We start from the raw sequence: 13,988 nt of genomic DNA, 5'->3' as shown, positions 1-13,988 counted from the left end.
CAAAACCATCGTACCTACGCAATTATTAAGTGATTAGCGCGCTACGGGGGCGTTCACCTAAAGCCCTTGCGAAGCGAATTCCTGCAGGGTCACAATCTTAAAACATCTATAAATCTTTATATGATTATTGAGTTTCTATTTGGTCTAACAATAAAATTGGGCGTGCAAATTTCGATTGAAGCCGACCGAGTCAAGTTACGGTAAGGTACAACATCTGATCCGCCGTTTTCTTCAGCCGCCGAAGCATTCGGCCGTACTCCCGTTGGCCTCGGCGTGTTTTTGTCTGGACGGCACGGTGGAAGAGCGTAATTTGGCCACCCAACGTCCAGCATTCCATCGAAACGAGATCGACTTGCTGCGGGATCGGTTGAAACCTTCTCCCCGTCGTTGTTGACGTCGTCCTCCTGGTTGCGTTTTCTTGCATCTCGTTAACCACATCTTTCTAAAGTGATTAAAACAAATTATTACGCATAGGTTTGAAATATTATGGATCTTATACATCCTCGTACATATTATTATTGTTAGTTGTGTGAATTCTTTAAAATCTCTTGTCCACACCGACGCGGTGAAGATTCTTTTGTGGCCGCTTTCCATCCTCGCTCGCTCTCTTTGTCTGGCGGCCACGGTCTCGGGTCGGTCTTTGAGTACCCCACTGGGAACGAATAAACAGGTGGAATTCCAGAGACTTTTATGGCGTGTAACAAGTGTAAATAAATATGGCGCTTGCAGCAGCAGAAGCAACCCGGTCTCCCGTCGACGACGAAATCCTCTCGAAATCGACTACGGGCGAACAGTTAGGACCAAAATCTGAAATGAAACGGGGTCTGTAAATAATCTTAGGACGACTGTACCGTTCCTGGAACGCATTCATTCATAACAACGGAAGAAAGAGAGGCAGACAGATCAGCGGACAAACATTCGACCCAGCAAACAGCAAGAAACGGAAACCGACCGTGGTCATAAAGCGTGTTTGTTTAATAAATTGTCGCGTACGAATTGCGATACGTAAAAAACGTTTTGTTTCTACGTCTTAAAACGACTTTTCTTTCTTTTTCTTTTAGATTACGTTACGTTTGCTCTTTTCATTATTTCATTACACTCCGGTGTTTTTTCGGTCACCAATTTCGTAACTCACTAATTATCGGGGAAAAAAAGGCTGCGTAACCAAATCTAATAGGTCATAAATGTGTTCGTTTTGATGAAGGTTTTTGAAAGAAAATTATAATGTTTTGTTCTCAACCTCTTCTCGTAAACAAAATGTAATTTGTTTACATTATATCCATAAAGAGTCATTAAGCAAATCTCCAAAGATGGCACAAATACATTTAAAAAACTGCTTCTATTAATATCAATCATCAACTGAAAGAAAACCATCGAAGTCCTTAATTATGATACTACCGAAGTTGCTTAAATAAACTGGAAAGGTTGAATTAGCAGTTTGGCAATACTGAAGTCCTACTTTAATATTTTGTCGGAAAAAGACACTATTAATCGATTCGACCACGTGAACCAAATTATAGACCATTGATTCTCATCGGCAACTATAACAAGCTTATTAAGATTACAGATGATATTAGGTATGCTTGCGACAAACGTTGTGTTACCATCCTTGTATTACTTGATTTCAGCAAGGCGTTCGATTCGGTTGATCACGATCTTTTGTTGGCGTCACTAGTTGCCCTTGGATTTACCTCTTCATGTTTATCTTGGTTTCAATCTTACTTTTCCTGTCGTTCCTTGTGTGTGCGTGCTGATTCTACGCTCTCGTCTGCTTGTGACATTAAATGTGGTGTACCCCAGGGTAGTGTGCCGTCACCCACTGTATTTCTTGTAATTATCATGTCTATGTTGATGACCTCCAAATTTACACTACGACAACTATTGATGATTTTCCGGAAGCAATTGCACGTCTTAATCATGACCTTTCCAATATTTTGGATTGGTCCCAACGTTATGGCCTTAAATGAAATACTGCTAAAACTCAAGCAATTGCGTTTGGCAGTCGACCTTTACTGGCAAAGCTGAATAATTTTTCATCCATTCACTTAATGCTTGACGGAGACATTATTCAGCTGTCAGACACGGTTAGAAACCTTGGGGTGGTTATGGATTCTACAATGTCCTGGAAACCTCAAATTCAATCCGTCTGCAGAAAGGTCTATCATTGTTTCCACTCACTGAAAAGTCTCCGTTGCTTCCTTCCTCCCATGATCCGTCGTAATCTTTGTTTTTCCCTGATTTTCCCCCATATTGATTATGCTGACACGGTATATCCTGATCTTTCGGTAACACTACGAAACAAACTGCAAAGACTTCAAAACAACTGCATACGGTATATCTTTGATCTCGAGAGATCTCAACACATAACCCCATACCGTAATTATTTGCAGATATTAAGCTGTCAGAACCGTAGATCGTTTCGTATATTAACTATGTTATATACTGTTCTTCACAATCAAACCCCAAGGTATTTGTATTGTATATTTCAACGCTTGTCGTCGCATGGTTTACCTACTAGATCTCAGTTAGATTCTGTACTTATGTTCCCGACCCATAGTACCGAGATTTACCATAAATCGTTTGCTGTGCAGGCAGTAACCCTTTGGAATAGTCTGCCTACTGAGATCCGTAATATTCCTCACCTTGTAACATTTAGAAACCACCTGAAACGTCATTTATTGGCTCTCCAAGTATCTTCCTGAAAACTTTTTCTTCTCTTCTTCTACTTTTCTTCTCTTCTTTTCTTCTTTTATTCCAGCAACTATCATTATGCACCGTTTTTGGTGACCATAAGTTTAGCATAGCAGCTTGCCGTTCATTTATTGTTTTTCTATGTAACTTAGTATACTTTTGATTGATTGGGTTGTTTGGAAGATATCGCTTACGCGATAAATCGACCCTTTTGCCCGTATTTATGTATTAAGTTAAATGTATACATTTTCTTTGATTTGTATTTTTTGTTTCTTATTATAGCAATAAATTTATTTATTATTAACAAGCCAAAATGAGTTGAATGATGATTTGCATGGAGAAAAACAATCTTCCAATACGGTACATACTTGGAGCTTTTCCCACTAGTCCGGTTCATAGTTTATATTGTGAGTCTAGTATTGCCCCTCTTCACCATCGGCGTAATTGGCAAATTCTTAATTATTTTGTATAAAAACGCATACAACCTGAGCACCCAATCTGTATATTGTTTTCCCAACAGCCACCTGTGTACAGATCAACAGTCACAAAACCGGCAGTAGTAAGGGCCAAAGAACTGCTACTTTCTTTATGCAGTATGTTTTTATTTATACTGATGGTTCCAAAAGGGAGAGTGGGGTTGGTTGCTCATTTGTGGTTGGGGATAGCGATTATTCATGGAGCTTACAGAGCTTTGCGTCTATCTTCTTTGCGGAATTATATGCCATCTTCCAGACTCTGTTATTCATCCGTATGGAAAAAACATTGTCATAGTTACAGACTCGTTGAGTGCTGTTAAATCATTACAAGCAATGTGTCCAAATGAACCGATGGTACGGATGGTTGGAGAATTGTTACATGTTATCTTGCTTTCTGGAAAATTGATCGTATTTATATGGGTGCCGAGTCATATCGGCATTGAATTTAATGATAGGGCAGATAAAGCAGCAGGACATAAGGATGTCACAAGGCAACTTAAATCTCTAGTATATAACAAGTGGCAGAATGATTGGCAACACAATGAAAGTTTTCTGCGCCGTATCAAACCCTTAATAAAACCTTGGAATTAGCCCATTATCTTCAATAGATTAGAACAGGTGAAACTAGCGAGATTACATATAGGACATACACCACTAACTTCCGGTTATTTGTTAAAACGAGAACCAAGACCTGTATGTTTATATTATTATTTATATTATTATGACCTCAACGCCTGGATGATGCATACGCGAATCCTGTTAGTTTAGTTGAATTTTTTTAAATGTATTGATTTGTTCCATCAATTATAAATACAGTGAGCGCTAAAGATCTTTGCTATCGAAGCGCTTCTAATATCAATAATAATAATACACTGTTGGAAATAATTCACGAGCACACCCTGTATAATCTGAACGCGTGTGTCTAGCGCAATAAAATTTGGTATGGAAGTAGTACTAAAGTAGTGTAACTTACTCTCACAAGGAGAGCGGCACAACTCTGCTGGGAGGAGAAACATCAATAGCGAGAGTATCCCCGGGAGCTTCGCGTACCATCGCTACACGACGTGGCATAGAGTCTATAAGTCGCTGTATTGTAGCAAGAGGGATGACCAACCATGCCACCCCAAATCGCCTCCATAGCTCCTCAACGTTAGCCGAGGAAGCCGGATTACGTAGAAGTCTCCGACCAGTCATGTTCCAAACATGTTCGATTAGATTTAGATCCGGAAAACGAGCTGGCCTAGGAAGCATTCGTATACGGTGCTCTTCCATTCCACAAAGGTCTGTACAATACGCCCGATGTGCGTTCGGACGTTGTCGTGCTTGTATAGCAGACCTGGGTGCCTCCGAACGTAGGGAAGCACAACGGACCGTCGCACCTCATCTACGTATCGTTGACCTGTCATGGTCTGCTATACACGCAGCAGACGTGTACGTCCACCTTGTGTAATAGCACTCCATACCATAATGCTCGGTTGTCGGTGGATAGGGCATTCTTGCACGCACTGCTCGAGTAGACGATCACCACGTCTCCGACGAACTAAAATTCGCGCATCACCGGTGCTCAATTCGAATCTTGATTCGTCGGAAAACAAAATGTCCCTCTACTCGGAAACCTAGTAAGGCCTAGCGTCGACCCACTCGTGACGTATGCTGCGGTGCTCGGGTGTTACTGGAATCCGCTGTATCGCACGACGCGCGCGCAGTCCACTATCTACCAAACGCCGCCATACAGTTCGCGTAGTGAGAGCGCCTTCCCCTGCCGGTGGCCAAACAGCTCCAAGTTGCCTTGAGGAGGACGCACACGACGCTAAAGCGCTGAGCACAAGAGTGCGATCCTCGTGTGCTGGGGTGCTGGGGCCGCGGCTGTAGGTACCTATGTCCTACCTCAGACCATTCTCGCCATGCCCGTTGCACTGCCGATAACGACCGCTCGAGACGACGCGCAATTTCACAGAACGATACACCCTCAATGTGCATACCCTCAAACATTCCTCGCTCAAACTCGCTTAAGTAATGCGATCGCCCATCCATTGCGCGCAGAGTACGATAACAATGTGATTCTTCACACCACATTAATAACGACCAGTATTTTCCATCCACTTCGGTCTCCATAGCGACGGAATGTTCCACTTGGAAGAGCGGCTCAGTCAACAATGCCGCGACGGAACAACTCGAAACTCGATGAATAAACTCGTCTACAGTAAATCTTTGTGCTCCGCAAATATCATGGATTTATCTTCACGTGTTCACGTGAAGATAAATTCACGTAGATTATATAAGGTGTGCTCGTGAATTATGTCCAACAGTGTATATCGCAGTTTGAAACTCCTGATTAAACAGCTTCAACAGCAGAACATCTCATCAATTTGTTGATGAATTAAACCTGAGAATCAATGATAATGTGATGATGTCCTAAAACTCTAGAAACACTCTTGGTGGCTCTGATTTCTTACCAACATTGTTTGCAAATCAATCCAGACAAGTCATCCATACTATATTTTACTAACAAAAAAGCTCTTGAGTTTATTTCCGGAAACTCAAATATTGTTATTGCAGGCAGTTTCATCCCTGTTGTAAATGCAGCGAGGAGTCTTGGTCTGGTAATTGATTCCAAATTGAGAATTGAGGAAGATATTAAAAATTTGGTGCAAAAGTCGTTTGCTTCGTTGAGATTGTTGTACTCAAGATGTCATTTTTTAAATCATAAGTAGAAGAGAACATTGTGCTATTCGCTTGTACAGGGTGTCCAAATATCTCAGTTATTATGAAAGATAGAAAGTTGCGGCTTTCACTACTTTTTTGTGAAACTTCCAATTTTAAACCAAATTTTCATAGCCCTCTTCGTTTTTGTAAATTTACAATTTTCAGACACCTCCTGTATCTTGGCTATCAGGAAACTTAGTAAGAAAGTAAAAACGGGTTCTAATAGATTTTTTCACGTGGAATCCAATGGTGCACGTAGAATTTTTCTAGTCATCACGGTTTTTCAGCGTACGATCAAAGTAGTATTCAAGTTTGGCGAAGTTCAATTCCTAGAGCGAGATTCTATTTGAAAGAAAACTCATTGAAAGTAAGACTATTTTTGATACTTTTCCTCATATTTTTTTCCCATATTCCATATTGGTTATCAAAATGTCTACAAACACTAATACTCATAATCAAATTTCGAGAGCAAGTTCTCCTGAAACTGAAATCATGAATACTCAAATTCTGTTGTAATGATCACGAAATCTTTTAATGGAAATCACACAAAATCACATGCTAGTACAGAACTTTTTTATCAAGTTATTAGCTCTTGGGATGATTTAAAAGTAATTTCATTAAATAAATTTTCTTACAAACAGTCTTATACACAATTAATGGAGAGTCTAAATACCATTAGCCGAAAGTACATGAAAAGGCACTCGAAAGATGAAATTTCCTATCTAACGAGAATTAAAGAACCTGCAAGTATTGAAGAAACGTTCGAATTAGCTTAGATAGGCGAAAGATTTGCTAATAAAAAAAGATGATAAAAATCTGAAAATCAAAAACTTTGTAATCTTTGTAAAAAGAATAATCATTCAACAAAAGACAAGTCATAACAGTTTCTTGATTCTCTTCGAATCTGGACTGCTAAAAAGGGGGGACTGGTTGCAATCGCGCTCCGTTTAAGGAATAATTCCTCCGCGTAGCGTACGAAGAAGGAATTCCGAGAGACCGGTGAAACAAAACGAAGGGGCCTCTAGGTACAATGACGATGGTTTATTTTAAGTCCTTAATTCGCAGAATGTTCAAAAGGAAACTGACGTTAGACAACGACTAATTTCTTTCTCTCTCTTCTAATTGTCAATTACGCGGCGCCGGTCAATAAAGCTCGATATTTAGAGGCGCCAGCAAGGACCCGTTTCATTGTCGGGGGGACAAAGGGCACATTCGTTAAGGTGGCGCGGTTTTTCCCTGAACCATCTCCGACCGTGCGGAACGGTTCGAGACAAGATTAACTCAACGCAACCGAAATTAAACCGAAAATTATTACCCCCATCGTTTATGACAACTTTTTTTCACCTTTTCAAAGAATTTCTCTTTGTTGGGAAAAATCTCTAAAACAAATTTATTGAGCGTTTAGTTCGGTTGTTTGATCTCTTTTGTTTCGAGTTTAGACACTTTGAAAGTGCATTATTGAATTAACATTTAAAATGAAAGAAAGAATCGAACTGTGTGGTTGGTTGGTTTTGGTTCGGTTGTACAACGTGGTGCGGTTGTTGTGAGAAGAAGGAGCGAGGGCTTTGTTTGCGTTCGGGCCGGCAAAGGCGCACCGCCAAAGTGTTTTCTCCTCACCTTATTACTTATAAGACGGCCCTAAAACTGGACCTTCCTGTCGGGCCGCCGCCGCCGCCACCGCTGGAATGCCGTCCATCGGGCGGCGGAGGCCGCGTCTCGTTCTCCGTGGGGAGCGCCGCAGCCCCTCTTTGTAAATTGCGACGGAGGCATTATGTGCCTCGGATAATAACAGGGCCGCGGGCGTGTGAAAGACGCCCGGCCCCTTTTCGGACAGAAAGCGGATTCTTAATTATCGACTCCGAACGTTCGCTAACCGCTTCGACAATTGGCAATCCCAAACTCGTCTCCGAGCTGGTTTTAATATACTTTTACTTCTATTTGTTAACAAAAAGAAAATAAACAATTTAAACAAATGTAGGTAATTTCACAAGATTTCTTTGAATTTTTTCAAAGTAATTGAAGTGTTAATTATAATAATCATTATTTTTAGAGTTATGTATTGTTTTGTGAATAAGAAAATGTTCATTCTGGGTGTGCTCGGCCGTCAGAAGAAGAAAAAGGTCGATCGTCTGGTCTGGCAGAGAAGAGAAGTTGGAGTCTTGGAACGGGATGAGCCATAGCCGGTCGTTCGTCGGGGCCCCCCTTCTTCGCCGCATTCTACAGGTCCCCGGCCTTGCTCGGAGTCGTGGGAATCACCCCACCACGGCCCCCGACAGACAGTCAGCTGTTTCACACATTCAAGAGAACGAGCGGGAAGCCGCCCCCCGGGCCCCACCGCGACCCCCGCCCCCAATGCCTCGGCTCATTGATAAATATATTTTAAGAGAGCGTGGCGCTGCCCCGACGTCGCTTCCGCTCAACTCCTTTATTTGTCGCCCCGCATTGTCACCTCTTCTCTCGGGCTCTTCTTCACTCTTCTCGGACGACCGCTTTTTCATCTATTGGAAAACTCCGTACCCTTCGACAATCTTCTGCGTGATTGCTTTTCAATAAATTGAAATATTCAATACGGATCGAGATTTCATTAAGATATCATCTGCAAAAATCTAAATCAAATAAAAGTCCCTTTTAATCTTGAAATTAATTTTTTATCTCTTGAGATATTAATTTTTGAGGATTATGATAACTTGCTCAAGTTGACAATTCTTTCAAGTTATTTTTTCAGATATTTTCAATAATAAATTACCTTATAATATAAATTTTATAATAAATTTTAGTTAATAGTTTTTTCAATTTATTTTCAAAAAATCATAAGAAATCGACTAATTAAAGCATCAATAAGATATTTTCAGTAATCATAAAGAAAAGCATAATCTTTTCAGTGGAGAACACCGTTTTTAAAAATACCTTATAGGTCTTGAGATATTAACTTTTGAAGATTATGTTGAATTTGAGTTAATAGTTTTTTCAACTTATTTTCGAAAAATCATAAGACATCGAGTAATTAAAGTATTAATAAGATCTTTTCAGTAATTATAAAGAAAAGTATAAGCTTATTAATGAAACAATCCGTTTTAAAAAATACCTTTCAATTCTTGAGATATTAACTTTTGAAGATTATGTTAAATTTCAAACAATAGTTTTTTCAACTTATTTTCAAAAAATCATAATAAATCGACTAATTAAAGTATCAACAAGATATTTTCAGTAATTGTAAAAAAAAGTATAAGCTTTTCAATGAAGAACCCCGTTTTTAAAAATATCTTTTGGTTCTTGAGATATTAATTTTTGAAGATTATGTTAAATTTGAGTTAATAGCTTTTTCAACTTATTTTCAAAAAATCATAAGAAATCGAGTAATTAAAGTATTAATAAGATCTTTTCAGTAATTATAAAGAAAAGTATAAGCTTTTTAATGAAGCAATCCGCTTTTAAAACTACCTTTCAGTTCTTGAGATATTAGCTTTTCAAGATTATGTAAAATTTAAGTTAATAGATTTTTCAACTTATATTCAAAAAATCATAATAAATCGACTAATTAAAGCATCAATAAAATATATTCAGTAACCATGAAGAAAAGTATAAGCTTTTTTATGAAAAACCCCGCTTTTAAAAATACCTTATAGTTCTTGAGATAATAAATTTTGAAGATTACGTTAAATTTCAAATAATAGTTTTTTCAACTTATTTTCAAAAAATCATAATAAATTGACTAATTAAAGTGTCACCAAGATATTTTCAGTAATTATAAAGACAAATATAAGCTTTTCAATGAAGAACCCCGTTTTTTAAAATATCTTTTGGTTCTTGAGATATTAATATTTGAAGATTATGTTAAATTTCTGTTAACGGTATTTTCAACTTATTTTCAAAAAATCATAAGAAATCGAGTAATTAAAGTATGAATAAGATCTTTTCAGTAATTATAAAGAAAAGTATAAGCTTTTCAGTGAAGAACTCCGTTTTTAAAAATTTCTTATAGGTCTTGAAATATTAACTTTTGAAGATTATGTTAAATTTTAGTTAATAGTTTTTTCAATTTCTTTTCAAAAAATCATAAGAAATCGACTTATTAAAGCATCAATAAGACATTTTCAGTAATCATAAAGAAAAGTATCAGCTTATTAATGAAACAATCTGTTTTAAAAAATACCTTTCAATTCTTGAGATATTAAGTTTTCAAGATTATGTTAAATTTCAAATAATAGTTTTTCAACTTATATTCAAAAAATCATAAGAAATCGACTAATTAAAGCATCAACAAGATATTTTCAGTAATCATAAAGAAAATTATAAGCTTTTCAATGAAGAAACCCATATTTAGAAATACCTTTTAATTCTTGAGATATTAACTTTTGAAAATTATGTTAAATATCAATTAGTAGTTTTTTTAACTTATTTTGAAAAAATCATAAGAAATCGACTAATTAAAGGATTAACAAGAGATTTTGCAGTAATCATAAAGAAAAGTATGAGCTTTTTAATGAAGAAAACCGTTTTTAAAAATACCTTTTAGTTCATGAGATATTAATTTTTGAAGATTATGTTAAATTTGAGTTAATAGCTTTTTACTCTTATTTTCAAAAAATCATAAGAAATCGAGTAATTAAAGTATTAATAAGATCTTTTCAGTAATCGTAAAGAAAAGTATGAGCTTTTTAATGAAGAAAACCGTTTCTAAAAATACCTTTTAGTTCATGAGATATTAATTTTTGAAGATTATGTTAAATTTGAGTTAATAGTTTTTTTCAACTTATTTTCAAAAAATCATAAGAAATCGACTAATTAAAGTATCAACAAGATATTTTCAGTAACCATGAAGAAAAGTATAAGCTTTTCAATGAAGAAAATCATTTTTAAAACTACCACTTAATTTTCGAGATATTAACTTTTAAAGATTATATTAAATTTCAAATAATAGTTTTTTCAACTTATTTTCAAAAAATCATAAAAAATCAACTAATTAAAGTATCAACAAGATATTTTCAGCAATCATAAACAAAAGTATAAGCTTTTCAATTAGGAAAACCATATTTAAAAATACCTTTTAATTCTTGAGATATTAACTTTTGAAGATGATGTTAAATTTAAGTTAATGGTTTTTTCAACTTATTTTCCAAAAATTATAAGATATCGAGTAATTAAAGTATCAATAAGATAAGAAAAACAATAAGAACAAATAAAAACAATAAGAAAACCCCCATTTTTAAAAGTACCTTTTCATTCTTGAGATAATAGCTTTTGAAGATGATGTTAAATTTGAGTTAATAGTTTTTTCAACTGATTTTCAAAAAATCATAAAAAATCGATTAATTAAAGTATAAACAAGATATTTTCACCAATAATACAGAAAAGTATAAGCTTTTCAATGAAGAAACCCATTTATAAAAATACCTTTTGATTCTTGAGATATTAACTTTCGAAAATGATGTTAAATTACAGTTAGTAGCTTTTTAACTTATTTTCAAAAAATCATAAGAAATCGACTCTTTAAAGTATTATCAAGGTATTTTCAGTAACCATAAACAAAAATATAAGCTTTTCAATTATAAAAACCATATTTAAAAATACCTTTTAATTCTTGAGATATTAACTTTTGAAGATGATGTTAAATTTAAGTTAATTGTTTTTTTAACTGATTTTCAAAAAATCATTAAAAATCGATTAATTAAAGTATAAACAAGATATTTTCACCAATCATACAGAAAAGTATAAGCTATTCAACGAAGAAGCCCACTTATAAAAATACCTTTTAATTCTTGAGATATTAACTTTTGAAGATGATGTTAAATTTCAGTTAATAGTTTTTTTCAACTGATTTTCAAAAAATCATAAAAAATCGATTGATAAAAGTATAAACGAGATATTTTCACCAATCATACAGAAAAGTATAAGCTTTTCAATGAAGAAGCCCACGTATAAAAATACCTTTTAATTCTTGAGATATTATCTTTTAAAAGTGATGTTAAATTTCAGTTAGTAGTTTTTTAACTTATTTTCAAAAAATCATAAGAAATCGACTCTTTAAAGTATCATCAAGATATTTTCAGTAACCATAAACAAAAATATAAGCTTTTCGATTATAAAAACCATATTTAAAAATACCTTTTAATTCTTGAGATATTAACTTTTGAAGATGATGTTAAATTTAAGTTAATTGTCTTTTTAACTGATTTTCAAAAAATCATTAAAAATCGATTAATTAAAGTATAAACAAGATATTTTCACCAATCATACAGAAAAGTATAACCTTTTCAATGAAGAAGCCCACTTATAAAAATAACTTTTAATTCTTGAGATATTAACTTTTGAAAATGATGTTAAATTTCAGTTAGTAGCTTTTTCAACTTATTTTCAAAAAATCATAAGAAATCGAGTAATTAAAGTATTAATAAGATCTTTTCAGTAATTATAAAGAAAAGTATAAGCTTTTTAATGAAAAACCTCGTCCTTAAAAATACCTTTAAATTCTTAAGATATTAATTGTTGAAAATTGAAATGGTAAATGGACAAAAAAAAGTGGTGAAGATTCCCTATCAGAAGCATTCTATTTATTTTATAGGAAGAGTGTTTTAATTCCGTCCTTAATTTAAATATTGAAACACGTTAATTTGATAAAGACTTTCTAACGTAACACTTACATTAGTATTAGTTATCATATTATGAGACCGGCTGACCGGCAATCGCAAATCTAATCATTAATAAAGGAAACTTATGAAATAGGAAACCTATGCTCGGAGGGATGTGGTTTGTGTTGATAATAAATTGGGCATGTACGCGTGTGAGCCAATTCGTTTTAAATGACATAGCGAGCGCAGACGAAGCGGTCCGGCCCATTCGCCGGTGACGCAATCTAATTCATTAAATGGGGACCCTCACATTTAATTTATTGTAATTATTTCGTCTCGAGTCGACGATCCCGTCCATCCTCCAGACTCGTCATCTTCTCCTTCCTTAAATTTTGCGTTCTCGTGACGGCTAATTATTTACTTCTTTTGCGGTTAACTATGGATTATAGACCTGTCAGCTAGTTGTCATAGTTTTCTACTAAAATCCGACAAGTGGAAGCATCAGGGCAGGTAGCGCTAATCTATCTAAATAGAATGGGATGAACGACTTGGTGTTACTTAAAAATTCCCAGTTTAGAATGGGGCGGACGTCGAGAACTCCCATTCAAACCATAGAAAGTTGTCATTCAAACCAGTTGACCTATTTTGATGGAGATCCGTTAAGCTCCTAAAGATAAATACGGATGAGATCATCTTTTAAGTAGTGGAAAATTGAGAAAATAAATTTATTTAATTCTATAAATTATTTGTAATTAATCAAAATCAACTTAGAAATAAAGCAAATATGATATCATCGGTGTTTGCGTGTTGAAAGTTTGTATAAGCAATTTGTAAACACACATTTACGGCGCCTCGTTCTTTCTGTCTATCTCGAGTTGATTACGGCAAATTATAATGCGAGATTAAATCCGGTGTCATATAAAACAGTCATAGCAGCGAGTTTTTTGCTTCATAAAATTTGTTTTGTTATATTATAATATATATAATACATAGAAACGTTGAAAAGGGGTCGCAACCGGATCGGGTCGTCGAAAAAGCGTTCTTGTTAAAAAAAGCAATGCACGATCATCAGAAGAGACGACCGGATGCAGGACGTCACCGCAACTTCGACCGCGTCGGAATCTTTATACCGTTCGTTGTTCTTTGATGGGACTCATAGTTTCGCGCTTAATTGGACGTAAGAAGATTTGCCGCGCGGTTTCAGAGACCGTGATATATCGCTTGAACAGAAAGACCTGCGACGAGATCCAAGTGGCCTGGCATAGGCACGGTTCACTTGACGGACGGCGGCCTTCCTGGAAATTTCGACCTTCCTAACAACTATGACAACGAATAGGTCGCATAACCTGCCTTTCAGAGCGAATTCCATGTAGATTCCTGTTTCTATTTTTATCCTTCGTTCTTAAGGTCTACATGGTATATATATACAGTGAATTTTATTTACGATGCAATACATAAAAATATATTAATCTAGATGTTATGGATCCTACTATCTTTTCAGCAAGATTATTTGTTTCTTGTATAAATAAATTAATTTCCTTCAACG

The 13,988-nt window shown here is 35.4% G+C and overlaps 1 long non-coding RNA gene across 2 annotated transcripts in view; it reads right to left on the bottom strand.

Annotated features, from left to right (window-relative positions):
- Positions 1–509: 509 nt before the first annotated feature.
- LOC139432200 (uncharacterized) overlaps positions 510–13,988 on the bottom strand; it is a 36,453-nt gene continuing 22,974 nt past the window's right edge. The window contains exon 3 of one of the 2 annotated variants that reach the window (XR_011642070.1): positions 510–807. This is a non-coding gene — a long non-coding RNA (uncharacterized lncRNA). Of the gene's footprint in view, positions 808–8,278; positions 8,480–13,988 lie in introns of those variants that run through there. The other variant, XR_011642071.1, reaches the window with a different exon arrangement.

Source organism: Onthophagus taurus, chromosome 11 (assembly GCF_036711975.1).
Source record: "Onthophagus taurus isolate NC chromosome 11, IU_Otau_3.0, whole genome shotgun sequence".
Taxonomy (NCBI): Eukaryota; Metazoa; Arthropoda; class Insecta; order Coleoptera; family Scarabaeidae; genus Onthophagus; species Onthophagus taurus.
Note: the sequence above shows the minus strand (reverse complement) of the source record. Positions and strands in the feature narration are given on the sequence as shown.